Below are 16,001 nucleotides of genomic sequence, written 5' to 3' on the forward strand. Positions count from 1 at the left end.
TCTGCTGTCCCCTGCACACACACACGCTTCACAGAGATGCTGTCAGATTTGGAGTGGGTCTGGGGCATCTGCTGCCACATCAGCTCAAAACGATGCTGTGTTGTCACCAATGGGATTCCCCAGCCCAGCCGGCATCATGGTCCCACCCACACAAGGAAGGCAGCCGTCACTGAATGATGCCTGTGGTTACATCATCATTGCTGGTTTTCAGGTAGTGACTGGCAGAGAATGGACAGGGGCAGGGGCCATCTGCTCTTCCTGGGCTCCCTGACTCCTCCGTCACACCCACATCCTCTCACTTCTTGGCTTGCAAGAGGAAGCTCTGTCCAAGGGCAGGAGAGCAGGACAAAGAGCCGGACAGACCTGAGCTGAAGGACCAGGTCAAACAGGTGGGCTTCTGAAACGCACACTGACCACTTGCTGCTCCTAACACAGCACACTGCAAGGTTCTCACAGGACTATGATAGTGTGATAGTGTTTTGAGGCCTACCATAGGCCATGGCAAGGTCAGTGGTCAGTAAATTACGAAAACTTGGCTGCTGGACAAGGGCTTCACCAGTTGGCAACTTCTGCCTGGGGCAGAGCCAGGCCACAGACCAGGCAAAATGGCAGAGTGGGTCTGCATGAAATGCACCTGCATTCGGGAAAGCTGGGAACATTTGAAAAAAAACAATGGAGGCCAAGGGGACAATCCATACACAAGTACATGCCATCTGGCAGCCCACGGAGGACTCTGCTGCTGGGCTGCAGCCTGGTGCTCTTTGTGACAGCCTGTTGGTGGCCACTCTGGGAAGATGAAGAAAAGTCGTACTGAAAAGGACTCTGCAGGACTCCTAGCTTCTGTTACTGGCTCAGAGCTGCCTCTACTGAGGCAGGAATCTGCAGCTAAAAAAAAAAAAATAATCTCCTGATAACACCTGGGACAGAAGAGTTAGCTGGGGAGGAAGATGAACCATTGACCAAACTAGCAACCTAGATCAGCCTGGCCAACAGGAAACACTGCCCAGAGGAAGGACCTGCCGTAAGCAAAACTGAATCATGAACAGTAACTGTGAAAGGTCATCAAAAAGTTCACGGAAAATGCATGTTATTTCTATTTCCATTTTTCTATGAATTTGTTCAACTATCCTTGTACTCAGTAATGTTAACTATTAAGTATGTAAGCCAAAAAAAAAAAAATCCCCAAAATGGTAAGGAATTCATTAAATCTGCAAAGGAGAGAAGGGCAGGGTAGAAGAAAAAACTGCTTGGCAAAGCTAATTGAATCCCTCTTCTATTCATCACAGATGCACAACCAGTTTCTGCATTAAATAGGATGAGGAAAAAAACAAAACAAAAACAGGTTTTTAGAGTCAGACAAACCTGAACTTGAATGCCAACCTTGACTTTACTGCTCCCGGGTCCCTGAACAGGCTATAGACTGTCCCCAGGACACAATTTCTTTAGTGGCCTTCCCCCTAGAATGGCTATAAGGATCAAGTAGAATCCTGTATGTGCAGTACCTACACAGCTCTTGAAGCATAGTAAGCACTCAATAAATGTTGGTTTCCTGATATGGGAGATTGTAAAATATGGCTACAAATCCCTGCCCTGTCAACAAACATATCCCTTAAAAATGACGTGTGACTCCCATCAAGAGTTAAAGCCTATGTCCCTACTCCCTTTGAATCTGGGCTAGCCTATGACTTGCTTTGACCAATAAAATTCAGCAGAAATAACAGTATCACTTCTAAGGCTAGCCCTTGAGGCTTCCACTTGTGCCCTCCTGGCATATTGTCCTGGGGCCACCATGTAAGAAAGCTTGTGTGGACTACAGAAGAAGAGAGGCCATCTGGAGGAGAAGTGAGGTCTCCCAACTTGACCAGCAGCACCAGCTGCAGACACAGCTCAGAGGACATTCCAGACATTCTAGCTCCAGCAGGCCTCCAGCTAATTCCAGCCATGAAGAGCGAGTACAGGCAAAACCAGAAGGACTTCCCAGACAAATCATAGAATCAAGAAAAATACTAAATCCTTGTTGTCTTAAGTCACTAATTCTTGGACTGATTTAGTATGCGGCAAATTCTCGCTAAAATGATTTCCCTACCCCCACCTCTAAAATACCTTCTCCCTTGGGCATTCTTGAAATTCCCCTACCCATACTATACTTGGTAGATTATTTGATGAACCCTAATGAGAATTCATGGGGAGAAGAAGTGAGCAGCCTGTCATGAAGTCATTTTCATGCTCTCGTGTTATAATAGTTCATCAAGCAAACAACTAAGCATCATCTACCAACTTAGGTTGTAATTAGCAAGTCTGCCTAGTCTGCCTTTAATAGAGATCACCAACTCTACTAGTTGCCTCCAATTCCTTCATTGTCTTTCACCTGGATTGTGGCATTAAGCCTCCTAATCATTCTTCCCTTCCATCTCTGTGTCCCCACACATTGCTATCTGCACAATAAAACTGGAACTATAATTGAAATATATTCACTCATGCATTCATTCAACAAAAATTGAATTATGACCAAAAAATATCTGCAACTGTGGAGTTCACATTCTGGTTGACATTTTAAAAATTGATAAGCAAATATTTTGTGATAGGTGCTAAGGTAAAAAAGGAAGCAAGAAAGATAGGGATGGGGAAGAGGTAGTGGTAGGAAAGGATTGATTCTGTATAGGATAGCCAGGGAAGGTTTCAATGAGAAGGCAGCACTTAACTAAAGACCAATGAGAATAGCAACAGTAAGCACGGCAGAACTCCTCTGTCAGAAATAATAAGGAGGCCAGTGTGGCTATAATCCAATAAGCAAGGGGGAGAGTAGTGTGGAATGAGTTCAGAGGCAGGTAGAGAAAGCCAGATCACACAGTACTTTTGAAGCCAATGTAAGAACTTCAGACTTTTGCTCTAGTGCTCTGGAAAATCATTAAAGTCTTTTTACATGATCTGATGTACATATTATCACTGCCACTCCAGATAATGTCTTGAAAATAGACAGAATATTCTGGGATGGTTCCTATAGTGTAATTTTAAAAAATATTTCCAAATGTTAATGTGAAAAATAGAAAGCATAAGTACTAGAAAAGAGCAAAACGAAAAATTCATGGATACTAGCTATGGATCACAAAAATAGCTGACAAGATATCTTTATGACGTCCAAAACATAAGTGGGTGGGAACAAACCACCAACAAACACAAGACCTGAGTGGTACTAACATTTGACCTAGAGGGAGTGAAGGGAGGAATGGGGCCTTATGCCAAATCTCAGAATCCCAAGACACCCAGTAAGGCTCAATGGAAAGCTGAGAGGGTTGACTTGAGAACAACAGCTGAAAATGAAAGGGTTCTGCATTTCAAATAGTGGAGTTTTAGGAATCTGCAGCAAAGGTTGCAAGGGCATAGCACTGTCTGAGACAGTCCCATAAATTCTAAAAACCAACTAATCAAAATTCTCTCCAGGACAAAGTCTCACATGGGAAGAAACTGCAAGGGATAGAATCCACACTGAGCAGCACATGAGTCAAAAGAGATTTTAAAAAAAAGGAAGACAAACAAAAGGTCCATCAGGGGATTGGACAAGTAGTCTAGTGGTTAAGACTCCACTTAGGACACTTGCACCACACATCAAATTTCCTGGGTCCAACACCCATTACTGGCTCCCAATTCCAGCTTCCCACTAATGTAAACCCTGGAAGGCAATGGTAATAGCTCAAGTAATTGGATTTCTGCCACCCAGTGGGAGACCTAGATTGGGTTCCCAGCTCCTAGTTTCAGCCTGGTCCAGGACTGGCATTTGCAGGCATTTGGGAAGTGAACCAACAGATGGGAGTTCTCTCTTTCTCTCAAATTAATTAATTTAATTAAGAAGATAAAAGAGGGTAAAGGGATCAGAACCTACAGACCTTAGAAAATAAATTACAGTATTCTTGAATGTTCATGAAAATAATAGAAAAGGGAACCTATAGCACTGAAGATATGAAAGGCAAGTGGAGAGAAATCAATTTCATAGAAAAAATTATCGAATTCATATTTTTAGGGAAAAAAGACAATGATTGAAAAATCACATTTCTACACACCATTAAACATGCCAGAAAGACAAACATACATAAAACAAATAAAATCTATAATCTGTTTTTAAAAAAGCTAGATGAACAGCATAAATTAGAGCTAGAATTCAGAAATAAAGTGATAAAATGCAGGGAGACTGAGAATAAAAACAAATGAAGACTAAGTTAAAAGAAGACAAGAGGTATAAGTCCAGATAATGTATTAAGGGAAAAAGAAAGTAGAAAGGGAAAAAGTTATATCGAAAGAAGTGAAGGAAGAATTAACAGTGGTTTGAGATAAAGTGCTGAATACAGAAGATAAGCAAAGATGATCCAACATTTTATAATAGGTGTCCCCAAAAGCAGAAAAGCAAAGAACATAACTATAATTCAAGAAAACTTCTGAAATTAACTTAGAAAAAATGTGAAAATACATATAAAAAGTTAAAATCAACATACCAAGATATATTCTGATAAATTTTATAGATTTAAAAAAAATACAAAATCTCTTGGACATCAGGCAAAAAAAAAAAAAAAAAAAAAAAAAAAAACAAGGAAAAAAAAAGCTACGTGCAAGGCAGAGAAAGTAAGATCACTGAAGATCACTGTTGGGCTTTTCAATAGCCACACTTTGTGCTGGGAGAATATACAGAAAGAGGGTGAAGATGGGAGCATGGAGAACTGATAAGAGGCACATCCAACAGAATTTCCTGGTCTAACATGAGTTGTAAAATACCGTGGCCTGACCCACTGGGATGGAGTTGTTGTTTCATAGTGTTGGGTAAACTGTGGGAGGAGAAGGTTAGAGGGCAGGAAATAAGCTAATAGTTTGTATATACTATGTTCTAAATGTTGATTCATAATTCATGTGGAGAGCTGAGTAGGCAGCTATATATAAAGAACCCAGTGTTCAGAGCAGAAGTCTGGATTAGAAATACATATAGAGGCGGGAGGGCCATGGTCTGCGTGGGCTGCATGGCGGCACATCTCCCGGTGTCCAGCTTGGACATCTTCGGGGACCTGAGGAAGATGAACAAGCGCCAGCTCTAATACCAGGTTTGAAACTCAGCCATGATCGTGTCTTCCACACTCATGATCTGGAAAGGCTTGATCGTCCTCACCAGAAGCGAGAGCCCCCATCGTGGTGGTGCTGGGTGGCAGCATGGAGCCAGCCTTCCATAGGGGAGACTTCCTGTCCCTCATAAATTTCCAAGAAAACCTAATCAGAGCTGCTGAAATAGTTGTTTTTAAAGTTGAAGGACAAGACATTCCAATAGCTCACAGAGTAATCAAAGTTCATGAAAAAGATAATGGAGACATCAAATTTCTAACTAAAGGAGATAATAATGAAGTTGATAATAGAGGATTACACAAAGAAGACCGGTACTGGCTCAAAAAGAAGGATGTGGTGGGAAGAGCAAAAGGGTCGTTGCTGTATGTTGGTATGGTCACCATAACGATGACTACCCAAAACTCAAATATGCTCATTTGGCTTTGATGAGTGAGAATGTGTTACTAAAACATGAATCCTAAAATGAGACATGGTTCCTGGGCCCAGATTGAAATGGACTGTGTTGAAAAAGAGAAAAACCTAATATATTTGAAATGTTCCTGTATAAAAGGAAACAGTGTGGAGATGCTTTTGTCTTGTCCAAATAAATGATTCATCAGTTAAAAAAAAAAAAGAAATATACATAGTCATGTACCACATAACAATATCTTGGTCAAGACGGACTACATATACTACAGTGGTCCCATAAGTTTCGTCACCTAATGACATCATAGCCCATCTTTGCTTAAGTACTCCTTACTGACCTAACGACAAAATCACTTAATGCAGCATTTTTTCAGGACATTTCCCCATTGTTAAGCAATGCATGTCTGTATTTAGAAATGATCAACATACAGAAACTGTGAGTCATGAGACAGGACAATACCGGTGAGAGACCAAATGCGGCCATCATTAACCCAATTCAGAAGTTCTCATGGGCTTATAATAAAACCCTTACCATGGCCAGCATTGTGGTATAGTGTGTTAAGCTGCTGCTTGTGACCCCATTATCACATATGGGTACCAGTTCATGCCCCAGATGCTCCACTTCCAATCCAGCTCCTTGCTAATGGCCTGGGAAAAGTAGTAGAGGATGACCCAAATGTTTGGGCCCCGTCACCCACATGGGAGACCTGGATGAAGCTCCTGGCTCCTGGCTTGGGCCTGGCTCAGGCCCAGTCATTGTAGCCACTTGGGTAGTGAACCAGTGGATAGAAAACTCTCTCTCTCTCTCTCTCTCCTTCTCGCTCTATAATTTCTTAAAATAAATAAAGAAATCTAAAAAATAACAAAACAAACCAAAAAACTCTTACCATGGCCTACAAAACCTTCATATGTCTCTGACCTTGTCTCTCCACATCACTTTCTCAGCTATAGACACACAGGCGTCTTGCTCTCCCTTAAATGACCACATTCTGATTTCAAGGCTTTTGCACATGCACTCCCTATGCCCAGAACATGTTCACCTCTGATGTTTGCATGCCCACATTCTCACATCATTCAGTTTTCTGCTTAGATGTCAGCCCCTCAAAATTTTCTGATAGCCTATCCAAAATATCTGACCCCAACTGTAAACCGCCTCTCTCACTCTCTAACTCCTTTAATCTGCCATTTTTTCCCACTACTTATAGGTTGTCTGTTCCAGTTTCTATTGCTACATACCAAATTCCCCCCAAAACTTATGGCTTAACACAGCCATTTGATTATGCATATGAATTCTGTGAGTCAGGAAGTTGGACAGGGCACAGAAAGGATGATTTCTGTCTGCCCTACAGTGTCTGGGGCTCAACAGAAGAGGGCCAAAGGCTAGGTAGGAGTGACTCAACATATGGGTTTGGAATCATTTGAATGCTTGTTCACTCAGGTGTCTGGCATCCAGGCTCAACTGACTCAAAACCTAGGACTGCCCATCAGAGGCCCCCACGCGGCTTGGCTTCCCACATCATGGCCACTTAGGACTGTCGGACTTCTCCCCTGGTTGCAGAGGCCCACCTTGTGAGAGCCAGTTTCAGCGCCTGAAAGTGTCACTTCCCCCATACTGTCCTGGTCAAAGTCATCTCCAGGTGGTCGAGAGGAGGGCCGCAGACTTCATCTCCTAGTGGAAACTGAAGGGAAGCGCGTGGCGGCTCTGTCCTCCGCATTGCCTGGGACACATTCTCAGCACAGAGCTGCTCCTCCCAAGCCTGCGACCAGCTGCCTGTTGAAGGACTCCATCGCCTCCCGACTGCTCCTCTGTTGACCCGTGAGGATCGCATTCTCACCACCTCCCCGGATCCTGGAGAGCAGACTGCATTCTCAGCCGCACGAGTGGGCCTGGGGACTTTGCTTGCGGCAGGACCCTAACTCGACAGACTGGGTACCACGGGGCTTCTAAATCTGTCAACAGCCCCTGCTCCATGGTGGATGGTCCTTCTCTGTTTTACAACCTGGTCCCTGTTAATTCTCTGAGACTTCTTGTCAAGACTTCTTAAAGGGATGAAATACTTTTCTGAATATTGTAAAAACCACAAAAACACAACAGAAGAGTTATTAAACAAGTTCACAGTGGCTTCTTCACAATGCCATCTGATTGAAAATAATTAGACAAGGAAAATTAATTCCAGACTGAACTGAGTGGTTATTTTCCTACATAGAAAGAAATACTTCTCCTTCTACCATCAAAGCCCCCCAAAAATGCCACCAAGATTGTTGAAAAACATTAAATTGAGACAGGAAACCATACAACTGTATGCGCACACACTCACTCCTTGGTCTGAGCATGTTTGATTCAAGAGAAGGGTGACATGAGCCTGAGCACCTGGCCCCCAGCTTTAGAAGGTTTGCAGTACAGTGAGAGACAAGCATTCTTCTTGGATTAAACCTAAGGCTGGCCATGGAACTGTGTGAAATAATGGGACAGAAAGAGGCAGACACCACAACCCAAAGGGAAACCAAATGAAGCAAAACAAAGAAAGAAAAGGACCAGACCCAAACCCAGATCCCGCACACAGACTAGAACATGGCTTGGGCTGTCTGGAAGCAGTTCCCAGACAGAAACCGCAGTGGGATGAATCAGTTTCCTTGGACACTGAGGGGATAAAGAGTCTGCTGTGGAGACAGAGCGTATTTATTCAAGGAATGGCTGTGAGAATTGGGCATGGGCAGAGGTGGTGGGGGAATGTGAAGGATGTGGTGGGGAGAAGCCACCATGAATCCCCAGTCTAGACACTGAACCCCGAATGCCCAGAGGAAAGCAAATGATCTGAAACTGGGGGATGCCAACTGATACACCGCTGAAGTGACTGGCTGCAGTCACTTTTAAAATCACACAGAGGAGCAAATAGAGACAATTAAAAAAAAAAAAAAAAAACAGATGGAAATCAAAACACGAGTCTCCTCTTCTGTCCTTCAAATCAAATTCCACTATAAATAATGCCATAAAAATGCCTACACCTAGCTGGCGCCGCGGCTCAATAGGCTAATCCTCCGCCTGTGGCGCTGGCACACCGGGTTCTAGTCCCAGTCGGGGACTAGTCCCAAGTCCTTGGGCCCTGCACCCACAAGGGAGACCAGGAGAAGCACCTGGCTCCTGGCATCGGATCAGCGTGGTGCGCTGGCCACAGTGTGCCGGCCACAGTGGCCATTGGAGGGTGAACCAACGGCAAAGGAAGACCTTCCTCTCTGTCTCTCTCTCTCACAGTCCACTCTGCCTGTCAAAAAAAAAAAAAGCCTACAACTCCAAACGGCGAAGATTTTCAAGTTAGAGAAGGGCCGTCGTATCGAGTGATGCAGTTCCATCACAGCACGAAAGCCACGTGCAGTCAGTGCTACAGCGTGGAGATCATGACCCGCCCCTCCACATCCACAGAAGAGAGTCGAGAACATTCGGCCAGCACCACGCCCTCCATAAGGTACTTCAAAAAAAAAAAAAATCACACTTTCCTCTTTCACCACACAACCTTCTTAACCGAGGGCCCCAGTTCTTTGAGAACCAGCCCTACAAACACCCAGTAAATGCCAGAATGTTTCCGGCTGCAGCCACTGCTTGCAGGGACTGGTGCTCTGGGCTACTTCCCCTTTAAGTGTTTCCACTATTTGTATCCCATTTTCATGCTCGGGAGGTGCTTTTACATACATATCTCAATGAATTCTCACAGAAGCCATGTGAGGTCATCAGGGTGGCACAATCTCATCTGACTCACAGGGGCACACGCCCTTAGCCAGAGCTCTGCACTCGGAAGGAACGCAAACACTCTCGCTCTCGGTCTCGCTGTGGACCAGGCACTCCGTGTCCTCCGAAAAGCACAGGTGCCACTGTTGTGGCTAGAGGGACCCTAAAGTGGGGGCTTTTGTGGGGGTCAGGAGATATGAGGAGGGAGGGAGCTAGGAGGGGACAGAGGGAGCCTAAGGGTCAGCAGGCAGTGCCAGGGTACAAGGAACAGTGTGAGGGGGTAAGTCTGAGTACCCAGTAGGTGGACAGGACCAGAGAGCCACACCCTGCCCTGAAGGTGCACCCTGAAGGTACCCTGAAGGGCGAGGGTTGCCCCAGGAGGGACTCTACCAGGGCTGGGAGGTGAGGTCTCACTGGCTGACTTTCTGGACCCTGTAGATCAAGGCCTTTGCCGTCTGCCCCTGAGTAGGATCAACACCCTGCCAGTGCCTCAAGTCCCCTAGCTACCTCACAAAATCTCTGTCAGGACCTTGGACACCCAGTGGGGATGGGAGCCAGAGCTCCCACCTTTGTTCTTTGGGGCCAGGTGGGCATACTTCAGGTCACCCCCACGCCACGGACAGAAGCATGTAGATACCACCTTTCCACTGGTCTTGTTCGTATTGCTATCTCATCTTTCCTGAGCAGTCAAGAAGGTCTAAAGAAGCTAAAACACTGGCCAGCGACTCTGAGCTCATAGTAATGCCACCAGTCCTCTGGCTTTCAGACCAGATGGTTTCATTACACCAGGCCACTGCTCCAAGAGAAACGATGCCAACAACTTGCACTTACTCTTGCCAAACGCGGGAGGCCCGCTATCCTCTCAGTCCCCCACTACCCTGGCCCCAAGTTTCTCGGGAGTCCTGACATGGAAGAGGGCAGCGCACTTACTCCACTCAGAGTGTGGTGTCTCTGAGGACCCTGCCCCTCCTCCCAACAGTATTCCTTTGTCCCTGGTATGAGCCTCCTTTCTAAAGGCGAGAGATCTTGTTTTTATAACGAAACCCTTTTAAGACCAAAAAACAAATTGCAAAGCTTTGCTTAGGGCCTGAGTGTCACAAAGAGCCAGTTCACAACCAAGTTCACCAGCAATTTACATCTGACAGCATTTCTGTGTAACTCCAAGTGTTATGACCTACGACAGGCTTGGGAAGAGAGGGACTATTTGGCGACCAGACGCGAGGCCCCTCTGCTGGGCTCTGCTAAGGAAGAAGCAGCTGCTCTGTGTTCCTCTGTCTAGGAAACTGGTGGCCAACTCAGACGAAACGCCAAGAAAAGCAACACTGGTTGGCAAAGCCAGTGACGGCCTTGGAGGAGCCCATTGCCAAAGCGGGCTGGATATCATTCACCAGTTCCAGGTGTGTGAGGCAGACCTGGCCACAAAGCAGGTGGACTATTCAGCAGGGCCCCTAGGAGTATTAGTACTAGAGGGTGGGGCTGGTACTGTGGTGTAGCAGGTAAAGCCTCTGCCTGTGATGCCAGCATCCCATATGGGTGCTGGCTGCTCCACTTCCGATCCAGCTCCCTACTGATGGCCTGGGAAAGTAGTGGAAAATGGCCTAAATGTTTGGGCTCCTGCCACACACACACACACACGGGAGACCTGGAAGAAGCTCCTGGTTCCTGGCTTTTGCCTAGCCCAGCCCCAGCCATCTGGGGAGTGAACCAGTAGATGGAAGATCTCCATGTGTGTGTATATTTGTGTGTGTGTGTCTTTCTCTCTCTGTAACTCTGACTTTGAAGTAAATTGCTAAATCTTTAAAGGAAAAAAAAAGTACTAGAGAGTGGCGGACCTGAAACAGAAAGAAAAGGAAGACGTCAGCAGAAAATCAGAAACAAAGTCCTCCTACAGCCCTTCCCGGCCCTCCGGGATGGCAAGAGTATTGCTTTAGTTGTGTCATAAAAAGCCAGGAAGGCCTTGGAGACTGCAGCATTGTGTGCCAGAGCACCAGAGGGCTGGGGAGGGCCCCAAGGCACTGCACACCAACATGTGCTCAGTGCCAGCCCTTCAGGAATTATCATCATTGGGCAGGAGTCCGCAGGCTAACGAGTGCCTACCACAGCTGGCCAGCAACCAAGGCTCTTCAACCTCACCTGAGCCAGCCTCCCTCAAGGAAGATCCTGCAGCCCACGCCCCCTGTAGAGTCACTGTGATTTATATGATGATAGCCCTCCGGACAGCCACCAGGACCTTGGGAACAAGTCTTCTTTTCTTGGTCTGCTGAAGTCACTGGAATCCATTAGTGAAGCTTCACTCCTGTCCATAAATCACCGCCTTAGTCATGCGACACAGCTCTTAAACAACTGAGGCTGTTTGTTTTTAATTCCCTTCGACTATGAAGCATATATTCAAATACGGGCCTGAAAGCAGCCTTTGTTCCTATTGTTCTTGCACACAAAATCTCTCGACCCTACTTTGCTGCAGTGAGCCGCCAACACCGTGGGGCCCTTGGTGGCATTTCATCACAGCGTGAAAGGTCCAGGAAGAGCGACCGAGGGGCTGCCTTCCAGGGAGGGAGGCCGCTGGGAAGCCTGGAAGACAGACTCGGAGGCAGCCTGCAGCCCAGATGCGGGTTATTTTTGCAGAGCCTCTGACCCCAGACACCCAGGCAGCTCCTCTTACACACACACACACACCCTCCTCCACACACTGCTTCCACCTGTTGGCTTTTTGTCCCCGTCAGCTTCCAAATGTCTGTACTGCATAGACCTTGTAACAGACCTTGTATTAGGTCAGCAGCCTCCCCCTAGCTTGCTGGGTCTTGAGTCAGCAGGCACCACGAGGAAGGGAATCTCTTTGCCAGCCTGCACCGGAGATATTCACCCTTGACAGTGTTCTTCAATGTAGAAAAGCCTTCTGGGGGCTCCCAACTGAAACCCTACAGGGTTGGCCTCCCAGGAAGAGGCTTACACATGCTTTGCTTGATCATCAGAGGCAGATGTGCTGGGTTGATGATGCGCAAAGCTATGGGACTCTGGACTCAAAGCCCTCAAGGTGGCTCGTTAGAAATGTCTTCTGTCTTGGAGAAGCCACGCCATCTCTCTGGAGGCCATTTCCCCCATACTATCCCATCTAACACAATTTGAACACAGAGGCAGAAGATCCAAACAATTCTTGGTGAAGAGAACACACACACGTTTCCAACCTTCCTTTGCTCAACAAAGATTTATTCAATAGAAATTTGTGTTCCACCTAATTGGAGCACAGCATTGCACAAATGAAAAACTCAGAGTCTCAGAGTATTGAAGTAATTTGCCCAACATCACACACTATGTTAAGGGGGCAGAGTCATGTTTCAAACCTAACTAATTATGTCTTACTCCAAAGTCCTTGATTTCTGAGTTTTCTCCTATGTTTTAGTATTAGTCTGTAGTTAGAAACAAAATGCTTGTTTCCACTGCTGTGGACCAAACTCTCTGAGACTCATTGATCATCTCAGCTCTTGGTGGCAAACAGCTTAAGCAAAATATAATAAATACACGAACAAATTGCTCTAACACCAGAAGTCTGGGGACAGATTTTAATTACGGTTGGGCCCAGGGTTCAGCCAGCCTTCTCAAGTGCCTGTTTCTGCTTTTATTACTTGGTGTCATTCTTAGCCAGGTTTACCCTCAAGGAAGAAAAACAGCTGTTAGTGACTCCCAACTCGCATCCTCATTGAGCAGCCCAGAAGAAGGCAGCTCTAGTAAAGGCATTGGCGTTGGCCCTCTTTGAGCCAGTCCGTGTCAACACGCTCATCCCTTAACCAATCTCTGTGTTCTGGAAGTTGGGTAGGCTAAGTGGTCCCATCTGAACTTCAAGGTCATTCCTGAGCCTGGAGAGAGGTCATATTATTTTCAGAAAATAGGGAACAGACACATAACAGACCCAAATATCAGGAACCAATCAATGGCCCTTATTAAAAAAAATTGCCAAGTCAAACCCAAGACATGTTGCTAGGCTCTGCCCATCTTTCCTGTCTATTCTTTGGTCTCTTCTCTTTAACCTCTCACCCTCTCTTGCTCATACTTCTCTCCCTTCTCTCACTGCCTTCCAGCTCCTACTTGCCTTCTGACCTCCCTAATCTGAGATTAAAACAAAAAACAAAACCTCCTTTGCATTCACACTCTGTCCTGGGCTGGCCATTACCACAGCCCTTCTCAGAATGGGTCATCATCACGGGCTTATACTTGCCTGTGTCCCCATGACACTGTGAGTTTCCTGAAACTGGAAATCATGTCACAGAGTCTAGCCTGTGCCCATTATAGGCACTCAGTGTTGGGATGGACACCAAGGGAACAGGCCTTGGAAGGAGATGGAAGGACTCAATGTATGTAAAGTCACTGCTCATGATCAAAGTGGAATAAATTTCAGAGACCTAATGCATAGTGTAGTGATGATAGTTAATTTTACTATATGATATACTTGAAATTTGCTAAGAAAGTAGACATTAAGTGTTCTCAAAACCAATAAAAAATGGCAACTACATGAGGTGATGGATATGTTAATTAGCTCCCGTGTTACAATCGGTTCATAATACCCACATGTATCAGAAAGTCATATTATATACTTTAAATACACACAATTTTATGTGTCAATCATACCTCAATAAATCTGGAAAAATGAAAAGTATATAAACATATTCCACAGTGCCTTGCATATAATCATTTAATACATGTTAGCTGCTGTAACCATTATAATGAATTTTAATTTGAATTGATATTTTAACAAACAATTCTACCTTATTTCTTTATCACCCTTTGTTCTAAACTTTAAAAATATTAAAAACAAAACACCTATGTTCCCAAGAAAAAAGTCCATTCTTCATTTTAGTGTGAATTGAAGATTGATGAATACATAAATGATTGTCTAACTTGAGTTTGAAAATACAGCTTTTTCAATAAAGGTCTGTCTATTATAACCAACACAAAAGAAAGAATATTCCACAGTCTATTTGAATTACAACTGCGATATAATATTCCCCTAATTTCTTACTCAACTGGCACTTTTTAAAAATAATAATAATTCACAGTTTGTGATTTATATACTAGAGATTAGATTGATAGCATCAGGTTTTCTCCTATTTTGAAGTTGATGTATTCAATGATTATTTTTAAAGGAACTAGTAAGCAAATGAAAATGTGTTTTAAAATGTGACTCTAAATAGCAGACCTCAGCAGGGGTAAGGGGATGTCACCCATAAGCTAGATGCCAACTCAGTTCTACCACATGAGTTAGAGAAACCCCACACATGCACACACACCCTGCCCAACCCACCACCATCCTTTACTTGAATGCTTTCAATCTAACAGACATTGTCTACAAGTCTCTTAGACATCTAGTCCAGTGCCTTGATTATCCTATTCATCATTTCAGGAAATTGTTATGGGCTAATTGTGCCCCAGCCCCTAAAACTCATATATTGAAGTCCTAACCCCCAGTACCTCAGAATGTGACTATATTTGAAGACAGAGTCTTTAAATGGATAACTAAGTGCAAATGAAGTCATTAGGATGGGTTCCCAAGGGGTCCTTATAAGAAGAGGAGATAAAGACACAGACAGGAACGAGGACGGGCAGTGGCACGCAGGTTTAAGCCAGCACTTGAGACAACCACATCTGAGTGCCTGGGACTGAGTCTCACCTTTGGTTCAGATGCAGCTTCCTGCTAATTCACACCCTGGTAGGCAGCAGATATGACTCAAGTAGTTGGGTCCCATGGGTGGAGTTTCTGGCTCCTAGCCAGCTGTTGCAGGCACACTGGGGAATGAACCAGTGTTTGGAAGATCTCTCACAGGGCTGACCTGAGCATGGCAGCCCTCACACAGCTCACGGCCTGTACTGTTGGTAGCATTTGGTGGCCGTTTTTAGAATGCAGCAGTGAAACCTGCCTTAGGCACGCGTGAGCCAGATGCGTGGCGGGTGTGCCAGGTGTGAGGTCTGTGATGCTGATTCTGTGAGGCATGGCATGTGGGCCCAAGGCTCCTGGGAGCACTGCTCCAAACCCACCGTCTACCCTCAGGAACTGAGACAAAGCGAGATGCCCGAGGCCACGCCTGCAACCAGCCACTGCAGGGGCAACAAACTCTTCTCAGTCACTTCTTTGGCACACAGGCCCTCACCAGCCTCAAGCCCTCGTTCCCTCTCCCAGGGCATTCATTCGTCCCTCTGGCTCCACTCAAGTCCTGTCCACTTCACCAAGCACATGTCTCTGGCACTGTCCACTCCTGTCCACCCAGAAGCCAGGACCAAGCTCCCAGGGCCAGCCTCATTGAGGACTCAGCTCTCGCCTCCTTTCCCACACTGAAGCCAGAGTAGCCTTGTGAACACGAATCTGGTGGTCTCCCCCTCACCTCACCTGCCTCCTGCCCTGCCACCTGCAGGGCTTCTGGTTTCTCAAGTCATCCTGGAGCCCCTGCTGCCACAGGGCTTTTGCTTCCCTCTTCCTTAGCCAGGTTAACGCCTCACAGCCCCTACAGGGTAGCTCTGCTCCTGGGAGCCCCCACGAGATGAGCCTGTGGAGGGTACTCCTGCAGAAAGCTGAGCGTCTTCCACGGACTTGGACCAGACCCCAGAGTGCACTTCACCTCTGTTGCACACTTGGTGATTCTGATGTGACTGGGTCTGGCCTGGGCCACAGCGGGTTCCAAAGCTCTCCAGGAGAGCCCTGTGTCCCATCAAGGTTGAGGATAGTTGCTCCTCAGAGTCTGAAGATGTGGCTGAGACATTTCACAAATACTTAGTAACGAAAGTG

At 45.8% G+C, this 16,001-nt stretch overlaps 1 long non-coding RNA gene and 1 pseudogene across 2 annotated transcripts in view; one reads left to right on the forward strand and one right to left on the reverse strand.

The window, feature by feature from the left end:
• Positions 1 to 16,001, reverse strand: part of LOC103350930 (uncharacterized) — a 221,876-nt gene that overhangs the window by 151,325 nt on the left and 54,550 nt on the right. The window lies entirely within an intron of this gene.
• Positions 4,986 to 5,561, forward strand: LOC100341287 (signal peptidase complex catalytic subunit SEC11C pseudogene; annotated as a pseudogene).

Source organism: Oryctolagus cuniculus, chromosome 13, assembly GCF_051225735.1.
Source record: "Oryctolagus cuniculus isolate XC-2025 breed Fujian yellow rabbit chromosome 13, ASM5122573v1, whole genome shotgun sequence".
NCBI lineage: Eukaryota > Metazoa > Chordata > Mammalia > Lagomorpha > Leporidae > Oryctolagus > Oryctolagus cuniculus.